This window comes from Eutrigla gurnardus, assembly GCF_963514095.1.
Source record: "Eutrigla gurnardus genome assembly, chromosome: 12".
Taxonomy (NCBI): Eukaryota; Metazoa; Chordata; class Actinopteri; order Perciformes; family Triglidae; genus Eutrigla; species Eutrigla gurnardus.
Window position 1 is genome coordinate 7,113,096 of NC_139926.1, and position 15,562 is coordinate 7,128,657.

Sequence of the window (15,562 nt, forward strand, 5' to 3'; positions counted from 1 at the left end):
GACCCGACTGTAGGACCGCCTACCTGGGTTGAGAACCCGAAACACATCAATTAAATCGCTTTTGACACACAAATCCGCAAACACACCCCTACTGACATCAGACCTGAGTTTCTCCCTCCCCCCCACATCATCCAAGGTCTGAACCAAGTTCAGGTCCCCCACGATGATGGTGGTGGGAGTGATCCACCTTTCTAGCCCTAGAAACAGGGCTTTTCTTTTCATCTCGTCATTATGAGCATAAACGTTAATCAACCTGCCTGCCCACTGCGGACACACAATGTCCAAAATAATTACTCTGCCTTCACCATCTGAGTGCACTTCTGCCCACGTAACCCCCGCCGCCTCCCCGAACAGCACAGCCACCCCTCCGGAGTTAACACCCCCGTTGTTGCAAGCTATGCTGCCCTTCCACTCCCCCCGCACCCTTTGCTCCACCCGCTGATCCCACCAGGTCTCTTGAACACACAGGATTTCGTTGCATTTAACACTAGCCAAAATGGCCCTGGTTTTAACCCACGTGCGGAGCCCTCGGGCATTAAGAGAGAGGAGGGAAGCCATCAGGGGCACCTAGTGGAGGAAATGCACATCATGGTTTAGTTTTTCTTTTCTTATTTTTTCGGCCAGTCCTGACCTGCTTGACCAGGTCCAGGTCCATGTCTGTGTCGGAGCTGGTCCCGAGCTGTGTCTGAGGAACGACAGGGACCCCTCCCTGCCATCCCTCGAGCAGTGGCCCCTCACTGGCTGAGCCCCCCTGTCTGGCCATCGCCTGGGCCGAGGGCAGCTCACCGTCTTCTCCAAGACAGGAGCCATCCCCAGCCCAGCCGCCACCTCCGGCCGCCTCTAGCCCACCCAGGCTGGAGCCGATGAGCTCCGCCTGGCTCAGGCCTATCAGCACCGTTGCTTGCTCCGGGGGCCCAGCCCGGGCTAGGTCAGCCGTCACGGCCACACCCGCCCCCTTGCTCAGGTCCTGCTGCTCACCTGCCACCTGCTCTCTGGATCCAGCCCGGGCTAGGTCAGCCGTCACGGCCCCACCTGCCCCTTCCTGCTCCATGTCCTCCTCGCTCTCACTCTCCTCCTCCTCTGAGAGAAGCTCTGCCGAGGAGCCTGCATCCTCCTCCTCCTCCTCCTCCTCCTCCTCCTTCTCCTTCTCCTCCTCCTCCTCCCCCTCCTCCTCCTCGCTCTCCTTACAAGAGCACCTTGAATTGACATTACTGCACAACAAACATTTCTCCTCCTCCGGCCCCCTCTTGGCCCCACACTCCCGCACATAATGCCCCTGGACCCCGCACTTGTGACAGTAAAATTCCGGGCATTCCCGAAGTATGTGACCTGGCTGCAGGCACATACGGCACACTTTTACCTGTCGGTCGTGTATGACCCTAAAGTATTCTGGCCCAAGGGCCGTCTCGAACCGTGCCGAGTACGGCAGGCTCTGGTCTTATCATTAAACTTCACTTTTAAGAACCTGGTACCATCAGCGACATTTGTCCCCGGCCACATTCGTCTCCTTATCTGGGAGGCAGCACCCACCCCCCAGCTCTCTAATTTAGCCACAATCTCCTCGTCAGTAATATAGGCAGGCAGGTTGAGAAACGACACGACTAGCTCATCATTACACAGACCTTTGGCTAAAACAGCAGTGTCTCCAATTTTAAAGCCATCCAGGATTCTTTCCTTACCCTTGATGTGCGTCATCGTCACTTCGTAAGCGCGGGGACCGGTGGCACGGCAAGCCACCAAGCCCCCACACAAGCCCCTCACCGCCCGCATGAGCTCCATCGCGGAGATGGGGAGAGTCCCTTGCAGCTCCAAGAGCACGGTGAGCTCCTTTTCAAAAGTCCGCTGGGGTCCTGCTGCCGCGGACGGGGCCGCCATGGCTCCAGCCGCTGCTCCCGTCCCCGATCCAGCCGCCGCTCCAGCCCCCGCAGCCTTGGCCCTTCTCGCTGCCAGCAAGGCAGCCGCTGTTTCCTTCCCGGCCTCTGCAGCCATCGAAGCCGCCACCGGAGCCTCCGCCCGTCCTGCCGAATCCGCCGCCGTCCTCCCGGCCCCGCTGCCTGGTCCCATGTCGCTTGCTCGTCCCGCCGAATCTACCGCCGCCGCTGCCTGGGCTGGCCTGCCCGCCCGTCCTGCCTGGTTGGCCGCCGCCGCCGCTGCTCTGGCCGCTGGAATCACCGCCGCCGGAGCCGCCGCCGCCTTGGTCCCTCCCGGAGCGAAGGACACGCTCCGTCCCATCACCGAAGCCGCCGCAGCTCCCGGAGCCGCCGCCGTCGGAGCCTTTCCTGGCCCCGCCGCGCCTGCTCGTCCCGTCACGGGACCCGCAGCTCTGGCGTCCCCGGCCCTCGTGGCTGCCACCCTCGGTGGCAACGCTCCAGCTGCTCCGGCGAAGCCGGCTGCCAACCCGGAAATCAGCCCGCTCCTCGTGGCCCGCTGCTTCTGAGCAGCCCCCCGGTTTTTCCCCACCGCAGTCTTCCATTCGCTCCCATCCATACACTCACTTTCACTCACAGACTCAATCTCATTCACCAATCTACCACTCTTATCCATCCTCACGTCAAACATACCTCTTTCCTCCTCTCCCCTCCGCACGCCCTTTGCAGGACGCCCAGAGGAGAGAGCAGGTGCAGCCAATTCCGGGTCCGTTACGCTTTTACTCATCGTCGATTTAGCCTTGCTTCTAGTTTTTACCATTATATCCGTCATTTTTTTTTTTTTTCTTTTTGCAAAAGTGAAGCTACCGTGTATCCCACCCCCGATCAGTGCTAGTCACTGCCGGGGGGTATTCAAACAAACTATTTACAAAAAACCAGAAGTGACACGAGGTACATATAAAGTGAAGAAAGGACAGAATAGAAGAAAAAAGAAATGAAAAAACACACCGCACACACGCACTCACACGACGAACAAACAATTCGGACAGACAAACAATTGCTCTCTGCACACTCACTCACTCTCACTCTGCTGCTGCACTCTCTGCTCTCACACCGACTCGCCAACTCACACACACCAACTGCGCTCCTAGGGGTTCAGGGTGGTATGGCCGTAAGCCAAGGGAGCAGGCAGAGAAAGGCCCTTTATAGATGTCCATCGCCTTTTGCCAAGAAATGGAGGACGTGTGTGCTGATGATGACAAGTTCCCACCAAAGCCTCCCAGGACAAAATGATGACAATTTGGTCAGTGACAAGCACAATACCTGGACTATATTGACCAAACTGATGCAGTGAGCCCTGCTAAACTGCATGCAGCAGGAAGATAATCCCGCTTTTTGGCAATATCCGTATGTTTGCTTGTTCTGCTATGAAAACCGATCGCTCGATTTTGGAAAAGTTATACATTATCGAGAAAATGGCTGCACGACCCAAACGTTACCGGGAAATTAAACAGGTCCCGTTCATGTTTGTAATGATTAATCAGATGATCCTGGGGACGTTGGGGGATGGGGGGAGAACTGGGGGGTAAAGAATGAGATGAACTCCAATGTCCCCGTGGGAGGAGCAGCAGCACCCTCTGCTGTTTGTCAAGGGAAATGGAAAAAAGCTTACAGCACCTGGTATTCCCAGGCGGTCTCCCATCCAAGTACTGACCAGGCCCGACCCTGCTTAGCTTCCGAGATCAGACGAGATCGGGCGTGTTTAGGGTGGTATGGCCGTAAGCCGAGGGAGCAGGCAGAGAAAGGCCCTTTATAGATGTCCATCGCCTTTTGCCAAGAAATGGAGGACGTGTGTGCTGATGATGACAAGTTCCCACCAAAGCCTCCCAGGACAAAATGATGACAATTTGGTCAGTGACAAGCACAATACCTGGACTATATTGACCAAACTGATGCAGTGAGCCCTGCTAAACTGCATGCAGCAGGAAGATAATCCCGCTTTTTGGCAATATCCGTATGTTTGCTTGTTCTGCTATGAAAACCGATCGCTCGATTTTGGAAAAGTTATACATTATCGAGAAAATGGCTGCACGACCCAAACGTTACCGGGAAATTAAACAGGTCCCGTTCATGTTTGTAATGATTAATCAGATGATCCTGGGGACGTTGGGGGAGGGGAGGGGGGGGGGGGGGGGGGACTGGGGGGAACTGGGGGGTAAAGAATGAGATGAAATCCAATGTCCCCGCGGGAGGAGCAGCAGCACCCTCTGCTGTTTGTCAAAGGAAATGCCCCGGGCGGCGCTTTCTCAGCCAAGTCCCTAAACTCCCGTCAGCCGGCCAATGGTTGAGCAGAGTTGAGCAAAGATCAGCCAATGGTTGAGCAGAGTTGAGCAGAGATCAGCCAATGGTTGAGCTATGTTGAGCAGAGTTGAGCAGCGATCAGCCAATGGTTGAGCAATGTTGAGCAGAGTTGAGCAGCGATCAGCCAATGGTTGAGCAGAGTTGAGCAGAGTTCAGCGCTCAACAGACCAATTATTGAGCGAGGATCGGAATACGTCCGCTAATTTATTCACGACTCATAAATAGCCTATTGACGATCAGGGATCGGTGAAGCGCTACTGTCAACGGAGGATTCACTCAGGTAAATGTTAGCCTTTGCTAGTTAATAATTAGACATTTTTAACCTCTTAAGCCCTGGCCATATTTTCAGAAAAAATGCTGAAGAATACATACCCAAAGTAAATGAAGAATTACTCCACTTTAAAAACGTTCATATGCATGTTCTTGGTGTCCTTTGACATCTAGGGACTTCAGAGAATGTATTCCCAGTGTAAAAAATGTTGTGTCTGCCACTATTGCCTGAGTAAATTGGAATGAACCAGTGGAGAAATGTGAAATATCTATCCTTGCCTGATTTTCCCCCCTATTTGACAGAGGATAAAACTATGCCAACAATGATTCCATGCAGACAGATGCCATTGATTACCTTCAGCAAATCCTTGACTACATATTAACCAAATTTGATAGAATTTGAGCAAAGGGCTAAGCCTCCACAAAGGTTTTAGTAAGGATAAAACCAGGCGGACATTCATTTTGGCACAGTTTGGCACACACAAAATACAACTCATGTCCATTAGACTAGTGTAATGCCATCTACTGGAGCTTTTGGATATAACATTTACCTTGTGCTTCATCAATTTTTACCATTGTGCATAATATATGTATAATTAAAATCAATGAAAACAACAACAAAATGTATAATTTTGTCTCCACATGGGAGTTGTTTTATGAAAACAGTAGCTATTTGCAGCAATAATCTAATAAAACAACTGTAGCAACAATTGGAACAAGAACAGAGTAAAAAGAGAGTGCAGCAAATGCAACTATTTACATGGCCAAGGCTGTCAATGTGCAAGAACGTTGATGTGCAAGTAAACAAAACAATAAACAACAATAACAATTGGAGCAAATAATGTACTCTTGAAAACAACAACTGTGACAACAATTAGAACAAGTGCAGATTAAAAAAGTGCAACAAATGCAACTACAGTATTTACATGGCCAAGAATGTCAATATGCAAGAACGTTGATGTGCAAGTGCATGTAAACAATCACAATTTGAGCAAATAATGTACTCTTCAAAACAACAACTGTAACAGCACTTATAACAAACACCATGCAACAAACAGAGTAAAAAAGTGCAACAAATGCAACTTTACAATGGGCTATAAGGGGGTGGGAGGGATGGCTTGCCAGCAGCTGGCTCATATTTGAAGTTGTCACACACCGGGTCAGGTAGTGGCAAAATAAAGGGAGTCCACACATGAAATAAACAAAAACTAATTTATTAGTAACTCATTTTTACTGGTTAAAGTAAACATAAATAATTATACTTAAACAAAAGAAATTATACTTAAGACCACATGGCGGGTGGAAGACTGAGCCCAAAGCTCAGCCTAGAAGCAGCAAAGAGCGTCTGAACACATGGCTACCCAGCCCTTAAATCTCTGGATCCCTATACCCCCACAGGTGTGGCCAATTGGCCTGACGCCCTGTCCCAATCTCCACCCACAACCAATAGGCAGAGAGAGGGGCAGGGCGTCACAAAGTCCCATGCCATGGTACTTAAGGAAGCAGTTTCTGTCAGGAACAAGGCAAAGTGAGACATTGCACCTTGAGCAATACACGGCTGTCTTCATGTCCCTGATTTTGTAGCCTGGCATCTGCTTGGCCTTCACCTTCTCCTTGGCTGCACAGACCACATACTTCCTGCGGTTCTAAGTGCCAGTGCTCCCTCTGTACACAGGCATGCAGGTGTTGGTGAGGCTCGGGCGGGGGGTGGCTTCAGCAACTAAAGCTTTAGCCTGCTCAACCATCTCCCTCATCAGAACTTCTCTGAATTGTTTGTGGGACATGGGGGTCTGGTTGTGACTGCTGGCCACAGCTTTGTGCAGGATGTAGCTGTTGACCACAGCAATGTCGATGAAGTGATAAAAAAATGTCTTGTACCACCGCATTGTCTTGCCATGCACCGAGTAGTAGTGGATGAGGGCGTCTGAGAGGTCCACCCCACCCATGTTGATGTTGTAGTCCCTGCACGCATCAGGCACATCCACAGGAGCCCTATGCCAGTGTCCATCTGGCCTCTTCACCCTCCTCAATACAGTGGCTCCGCTGTATGCCTTGTGAAAGGTGCTGCAGAGATTGACCACTTTTGTGTCCATCCACCGTGCAAAGAGGAGGTTGCCCTCACGGATCCACCTCATGTCTGCCCTCTCAAGCTTCTTTGGGAGGTCGTTGTTTGTCGTCCTTGGAAATCCCTCTCTATTTGTCCTAATGGTGCCACAAGCTGCCGTGTGATTTTTTAAAAGTTTGTTGAAAAGGAGTGGACTGGTGTTAAAGTTATCAACATAAAGATGATATCCTTTTCCAAGGAGGTCAAACCTCATCAGGTCCATTACGGATGTGACACTGAGGCCATCATTCTTCTGTCCCCTCAGTTTGACCTCACTCTTATCTTTACCCTGATAAACAAAAAAATTGGAGGTGTAGCCAGTTTTAGAGTCTGCCAATACAAACAATTTGTAGCCGAATTTTGTTGGCTTATCTTTCATATACTGCCTGAATCCAATGCGGGCTTTGCTTGCTACCATCCTTTCATCGATTGTGATGTTCTGGTACGGCTGGAAAAGGGCGTTACAGGCATTCACAATCTCGCCATAGAGTGGCTTGATTTTGAATAGCCTGTCTAACTGAGGTGTCCCTCTCTTTCTTTCCTTCTCTTCATCTTCTGTGACATCAGACAAAAAAAGATGGCCTCAAACCGGTCCCTGGACATGCTGCTCTTGGGGAAAACAAATTGGTACGGCGACTCCCTCCTCCAGAAGTCTGCCCTGGAGTGCACACGTACCAAGCCAAAGAAGAGGATGATGGAAAGAAAAATGTAAAATGAGTCTGGCTCTTCCTTTGCCCTCCATCTCCCCTGCTGAGGCTCAAAGTCTCCAGCAGCCAGTTTTGGCCGCTTGCTGGCTTGCCCTCTACGACCAGGACCACAGCCACGGCCACGACCACGACTGGAGGATGCAGATCGGCGCTTGGAGGAACTGCGTGGTGGGGGGGCATAATCCACATCCTCATCTCCTTCATGATCACTGTTGCATAAAAACAGAGCAATAGATGTTGAAAGAAATATATTCAGAGGACTGACGAATCACATGCATTTCTAACAGCAGAAAAGCATGTAAATGTATCATTGAAGCAGTAAGAGACAAAACCTACTCAAATAATCAGTACACAAACCTTGATAGGAGAGATGACGCCTCAGATGGAGACACGGGTGGCTGAGTGTCTGGAGGGGGGGGCTGAGGAGATGATGAGCCTGAAGCCTCACTCTCATCTTCTTGTTGGCTATGAAAATTATGATAATAATTAGTATTTTGGACAAAATATGTAATGATGTATGTACATTCGACCAAAGGAGACAAAGGTAGTGGAAATGTGTAAAAATATTCTATATAATTGAGTAGCCCTGACCTATACTATATTGTGTTTGCACTTGTATGTACTCTCTCTCTCTCTGTCTATATATATATATATATATATATATATATATATATATTGTATACAGTATTGGACAGACATAATCCAATGTGTGCAAACCAAGACCAAAAGAGACAAACGCAGTGAAATATCTACAAAAAAAAAATGTATTGAATTGAATTGCCCTGCTTTATACTATACTGTACAGAATACGCTGAAGAGGATTTATATGTAAATACAGTATAGTATAAAGCAGGGCAATTCAATTCAATACATTTTTTTTTTTTAGATATTTCACTGCGTTTGTCTCTTTTGGTCTTGGTTTGCACACATTGGATTATGTCTGTCGTCCCAAATACTGTATACAATATATATATATATATTGTATACAGTATTTGGGACGACAGACATAAAAAAAATGTATTGAATTGAATTGCCCTGCTTTATACTATACTGTATTTACATATAAATCCTCTTCAGCGTATTCTGTACAGTACAGAGCACAGCCTGTCCAAAAAGGCTGCTAGTTTGGTTACCTGTTAGTATCTGTTAGCATGACGTGGTGAATGTCGTTTGTTTGGTTAGCATCTGTTAGCAGGACGCGGTGAAATGAGAAGTGGCAGAAAAGTGGACGTGCGCCATTTTCGCGTTTTTGTTACATGCCAACATAACGTTACATGCTTGGGGTTTGAGGTGTGTTTCGTTAGGATGGGCTTTTAGCACAAAAATGAGCCATTAGAAAATACAAATACTTACGCGTGAATGGGATCGACGCGCAGCGTAACTGCTTCTTCCTCCGAGCCGTCAGATGAGTCCGACGAGTCCGAAAAGTCAACGTCCAACCCTCTCTGTATCTCGGCCAAAATTTCAGCGATGTCCTTGTACTTTTTTGCCATTGTCACAAGTACAAAAACAACAACAACAAAAACACTTACTACGACTAAACCTACCGAGTTTACACTACAACAACAGGTGGTGACGCTGGTGACAGAGAGTTGGCGACACCCTGTGTGCGCTGTTCGTAATGGCGCATATGAGCTATTACTTTTACGCGCGGATTCAATCTCTGCTGGGTATTGTAGTCCATAGAAGGCTTGGTCTCATTCAATTCAGGTGCCCCTCCCCTTTCAAAGGACTACAAACATGGTCGCACCACATTGTGTTCTACGATGATGCAAGGCATTTATTTCCTCGGATCACAGTTTTTAAATGTCGCGGATTTCACACCAACAAGGTTGAAAATCATCTCTAAATACTAACGTTTTCACTAAAATGCACGTCCGACCTTGTTTTGTGTACATTAGAGTATACACTTTGATCAACAATTGAAAGTAAACATCGTTGTCCTGTCTAACTACTTTTTTTTACTGTGTTTATTACTGGTCGGGTTGAAGACGTTGAAGGTATGTTTTTAGCTGCTGTGTAGACTTTAGTCAACCTAGCGCTGTTTTGTCTGTGAGCAACCATATTACTCGTGGATGGTCTCGTTTTAATCATGGCAATCTAAGCTTGTTTACAAATAAATTAGTTGAAAGTGTCTAAGAGTCCGAGTGTATTGTTGGAAGAAAGTTTTCTTAGTATTGATCTATAATTCTTTGAAGTTTGTTTCAGTTGGGGACAAGGTTTTCATTCAGTCGAGCTCACCTGAGATAAAGTGGTCAAAATTAAACCGTATAGCTGGCGATATATGTGTTATTGTCAATTAGTTATTTAGTAATTAATTCTTATACTAATTTATTCATGTTTTACTGTACCAGATGAAACATGGACAAGCCGAGGCATCAATGCAACGTCTGTGACAAGACATTACCAGAAAAGTCCAACCTGACGAGGCATCTCAAGATCCATGCAGTCGCCAGGGAGACCTTTACCTGTGATGTCTGCGGGAAGAGCTTGGCCATTAATTCATCGCTGGACAGCCATAAGCAGCAACATCTGTACCCCAACATCATCTTGTACCGGTCAGGAGAGGCCACTCTGAAGTGTAGTGACGCAGCAAGGGCTGTGGCAGCCGCAGCCAGCACGTTATTGACCGTACATGGCTGGATCCCGAGACAGCAGTGGCCGTGCCACCTTGACAAGAGATTGAGGGTCAGATAAACTCAGTTATCTTTTAGACCTGAGTAATTGATGTTAAGCAGTAACCAGTATTAGTAAAAGTATTATTTTGTTTTCTGCAGAAAGTGCAGTCGAAGAAAGACCAGCCTCCTCCGACCGTCCCCAACCTTTCTCAGGAGGACCCCAACTACGACAGCGATGCAGAGTTGTTGGCTCCTGCAGGTATAGTAGTATTATGCTGAAATTACTTTGTAGTCATGCTAGGACTTGTGTTTGTGCCATGTGTAATTCATCAGTATGTGTCAAGCAATGCAGTTGATACATTTCTGTGGTGTTCTCCTCTTCAGAGAGTGTCCTGGATGAGTCCGAGCCGTCGGTCAGCACACACCTGACCACCTGGGGAGACCTCGCCAGCTCTGTGTGCCAGGACGACAGGCCCAGACCCTCGTGCTGGAGGGCTGGCAGATGTTCTGGGAGCAGCCGCCTGAATCCGGCCAAGCCACTGGTATGTCCCCTGCGAATATCATGTGGCTGAAGACCAATGAAACATACGGGCTGTTCGAGAGGGTGTCCAAGTATAAGAACAACAGGGGTGAGATGGCCGAGAGGAAGGTGTTGAAGGAGAAGATGGAGTTCCACCCGCCCCCTCCTCCTATGGCCGTCAAGGGAGCTGTGCCAAACATGCTCTCGTTCTTCACCACCCCTGCCTTCTTCTGGTGCCCGGTCGGCGTGATGAAGGCGTTGATCCACTGTCCCAACACCAACTGCCCTGCACCACCAGATTACTACTTGGAGAAGAAAGGGTACGGCAGCTACGCCAGGCAAGTCCAACTTCCACTACACCCTTCTGACCGAGAGGTTGACGTGCAAGCACTGTTGCAAGCTGAGGAAGGGGCTGAGCCAGGCACACGCAGACGACAGCGACGAGGAGGACGACGACGACGCCCAGAAGCAGCAGCAGCAGCAGTACTTGTGGCTGGCGCACAGCCCTAAAATTCTGATGAGCCTCGCCCCGGCCGTCAGAAGGATGTTCCCCGCCGTTCTCTGTGGCAAGCGTGCTGTGGACAGGAGTGTGGTCACCCTGATAAGTGACCGACTCAATGCGGTGTCCATGTCCAAGGTGCAGAGGCTGCTGCAGCAGGGCCACGACGAGTGGTACGTGGAGCGTCGGGACCTGTACCAGACCCTCTTGTATGACGCCCACACGTCGGCGGCTGGATCCTCTTCCTCTCAGCGAGGCATCCTGTCTTTTGCCAGAGCGACTGGCACTTACACCCCTCCCATCGCCCCGTCTCGCCTTCCGTCTGCTCGGGTCCTGAGGTGCGCGCACCTGATCCTAGAGATGGAGAAGATGTCCGTGTACAGGGACCAGATCCTCAGCACTACTGGGGAGATCTTGTGCATCGACGGGACAAGGAAGGTATGTACAGCATTAAGTACTTGTTTATCAACAGTCAGTCTGTTCCATATGATCACACCACGCAATGAATGTTCTCCTTTGTTTTTATAGATTCTCAAGAAGATCTACGGTGACGGCCAGGGCACCATGCAGTATGTGACCAGTGTGCTGAATGAGTGGGGTCAGTTCTTGACCACGGTGGTGGCTGCGTCCGAGTCGGAGGGGTGCTATGCATGCATGGCCAGAGGTCTGATGGCCCGCTTTCGCCATGCCAATGCTCCTGCTCCAAAGGGGGTGTACGCGGACAACAACTGCTGTCGGTGAGTTCAATAGCAATAGCAAACCTATGATGAAATGGATAATCCAACATGTAACACACCTACACAAAATGTCATGATATAATTTTCAGTGACAGCGGTTCGTCCTTCTTTGAGAATCTGTTTGGTGACTGGATGAAACTGGGTACCCTCATCAGGCTGGACATCCGCCACTGGCTGCACCGCTGGGACGCCATCGTCATCAAGCAGAGCCACGCCAAGTAAGGGGCATTCATGAGTGCCATGGCGGGTGCCGTGCTTGCCTACAACAAGGCAGACATGATGCTGCTGGTCCAGGCGGTCAGGTTGGGTAACCCAGAGCTCTACAACAGGTACACTGATGAGATGATGATGGCTTTCCTCAAGCCTCATCAGGTCAGGTCGTATGTCAGGCGTATTACCCGTGGGGTTGCGGTAAGTGTGGTTTTCATATTCATACATTCATGGATTCAACTGTTCCGTATGTGTAAATGTGTGAATGTAATGTGATTACACTTGACGCTGACAAAATATCATATGTGTTACAGGAGACTGCTATATGTGTTACAGGAGACTGCTATGGTCATGGAGTCCATCCTCCATCCGGCCTTGACATGGATGGGATCCACCTCTTCAAGTCGCCCGAGGCAGTCGATGCACACTGGGCAGTTGCGAGCAAGCACCTCAGTTGCATGCAGGTGGGTTAATGTCTCTGCAGTCATTGTGTGTCAAAACCATTCAAACTTGTATATGGTAACATTTCAAAATGACACCAGAATAAATAAGGACCTTGCAATATGTTGTGTGTTACAGGATCCCCCTGGCATACAGCTGTATGTCTCTGTGAAGGTGGTTGTGATGAACGGCATCCGGCTGAACAAGTACAAGTGCCGGCGAGGCAGCAACTCTCTCGAGGGGTTGCACGCACACCTGTTCAACGCCGTCCCTTCACAGCGATGTCGGATCATGCCGTTCCAAGTAAGTGATTAAAACACACATGCCTGCTGCGCTCACCCCCATTCTGCCGTGTCCTCCTGCGCCTACCCACCTCCAGCCGAGGCCTCCTGCTGCGTCCACCTATGGCCCACCCCCTGTGAAGGCAGCACCCATACTGCTGGTCCTCCCCGCACAGCCACAGGCCCCCTCTGTCCTCTTTCGTGGGCCATCCTGCAGCCAGAGCTTTGTCCCTCCTGCACCAACAGTGAAGGCATTCATGCCTAACAAGTCCTCACGGCCATGTGTGGATTGCCACGTGCCAAACTGTGGTGGACAGCGGAAGAGGTACACCCCTTCCAAGGACAAAGTGGCTGGAAGCATCCATCCATCCATTTTCTACCGCTTATCCTGTATTCAGGGTCACGGGGGGGCTGGAGCCGATCCCAGCTGTCATTGGGCGAAGGCAGGTTACACCCTGGACAGGACGCCAATCTATCGCAGGGCCGACATATAGAGACAGACAACCATTCACACTCACATTCACACCTACGGGCAATTTAGAGTCATCAATCAACCTATCCCCATCCTGCATGTCTTTGGACTGTGGGAGGAAGCCGGAGAACCCGGAGAGAACCCACGCTTACACGGGGAGAACATGCAAACTCCACACAGAAGGAACCCAGGCCGACCCGGGAATCGAACCCAGGACCCTCTTGCTGTGAGGCGAGAGTGCTACCCACTACACCACCGTGCAGCCCCTGGCTGGAAGCATGCAGAAAATATTTTCCTACTGTCCATCCACTAGGAAGTCCACCACCTCTGGCTTCGACAATGTGGTGTATGACAACTTTGAACACTTTAAGAGTGTCGTGGATGCGGAGTTGGAAAGGAGGACTGTGTAAATACCTGTAAATATAAATGTGTGATGAGGCTGGCCAAATCTGCTGTACAGAGCTCTCATGGTGTCAGTGTAGGGGGTGGGGGAATTCAGATAAGCATCAGCTATTAGCTTAGCTTCCTCCAACTTCAAGTGATCCACAAGGATCTGGTACCTGAAGAGTTCCGTAGACTGGGGGGAGTAGATTCTCCAAGGCGAGGCGGAGTCTAGCGAACTCACTGGGGTCTGGCTGAATGAGCTTAGGAATTGTAGGTTTGGGACCTCGATACACTAGTTCTGACACAGAAGCCTGTACGGGGTGGTGAGTGGGGAGAGAGCTGGGCGTCACCCTGGTGGCGGTTGGGAGAGGTGCTGGGGGTCTTGAGCCTGTGTAGGCAGGAGCGGGATGAAAGAGTGACTGAGAGGGCTGAACCAGAGTATGAGGCAGGGCCTGGGCATCCACACTTTCACCTAACAACATAGTACTGGGAGATTTTAACATTCACATGGACAATACCAACAACCCACTCACAAAAGACTTTACATCCTGCCTCGACAGTTTTGGATTTCATCAGCACACCGATACCCCCATTCACTCGAAGGGTCACATTCTGGACTTAATCTGCTGCTCTGGTGTTCCCCCTTCTGACCTAACTGCAGTCGAACTCCCCATATCTGACCATTTCCTCCTCTCATTTAATGTTAAACTCCCTCTCTCCACCACCAAGCTCCGCCGTCTCATTTCTTTACGCAACATTAAGGACATTAGCTTAGATTCCCTCTCCTCCAGCATCGACTCCCTCATGGCCACTCACAACTCAGTCTCCATTGAACAGCTGGTTTCACACTACAACACTGGACTTCAACACATTCTCAACTCCCTTGCTCCGCTAAAAAACAGATCTGTCTCCTTCTCCCTTTCCGCTCCCTGGTTTACCCCCGAACTTCGACTCATCAAAGCTAAAGGACGACAACTCGAGCGGCTATACAGGAAAACTGGACTTCATATTCACAAAGACAATTACAAAAATCACATGTTACATTACAAGAACTGCATTACCCAAACCAAATCAAATTATTACACTGGCATAATCTCTTCCAACAAAGGTAACACCAAATCACTGCTCAAGAATGTCACCCAAGCCCCGGAATCTCTACCATCTCACCTCTGTTCAACTGCTTTCTGTAACTCCATCATGTCATTCCTCAGTCAGAAAATCCAGATGATTCACCAACATCTCAGCTCACAAACCACCCTCAATGTTGTATCTGAACTTCCTCCTCCTACCCACTCTTTCTCCTCCTTCCAGCTCCCCACCAACCCAGACATTTCAGATCTTATCCGCAAGTCCAAGCCATCCACCTGTCAGCTCGACCCTCTCCCCACAGTTCTGGTCAAAGCCTGCCTTCCTCCCCTGGTCCCTCTCATCTCCGCCATTATCCACTCCTCTCTCTCCACTGGAACTGTTCCTACATCATTCAAGACTGCTGCAATTACCCCAATTCTGAAAAAACCTGGTGCAGATCCCACAAACTTCAATAACCTCCATCCAATTTCTAATCTCCCCTTCATTTCCAAGATTCTTGAAAAAACAGTAGCAATTCAACTCCATTCTCATTTATCCAACAACAACCTGTACGAACAGTTCCAGTCTGGTTTCCACCCTCTCCATAGCACAGAGACTGCACTCATTAAAATAACCAACGACCTCCTCATGGCAGCTGATTCTGGTTTACTCTCCATTCTCATCCTCCTCGACCTCAGTGCAGCCTTCGATACCATCTGTCACACCACCCTCCTCAAGAGACTATCCTCCCTCGGCATCACTCATACTCCTCTAAACTGGTTCAAGTCATATCTCTCCTGCCGCACTCAGTTCATCCAGCTAAAAACCTTCACATCCCAACCTTCCCCTGTCACCTCAGGTGTGCCTCAAGGCTCTGTCCTGGGGCCCCTCCTCTTTATCATTAATCTCCTCCCCCTTGGCAATATCTTCCGCAAACATAACATCACTTTTCACTGCTATGCGGATGACACCCAGCTCTACTTCGCCAGCAAGCCCACTTCCAACCTGCCGCCCTCCTCCCT

At 49.5% G+C, this 15,562-nt stretch overlaps 1 protein-coding gene across 1 annotated transcript in view; it reads right to left on the reverse strand.

Annotated features, from left to right (window-relative positions):
* enox1 (ecto-NOX disulfide-thiol exchanger 1) overlaps positions 1-15,562 on the reverse strand; it is a 456,513-nt gene that overhangs the window by 411,198 nt on the left and 29,753 nt on the right. The gene's annotated exons all lie outside the window — the stretch shown is intronic.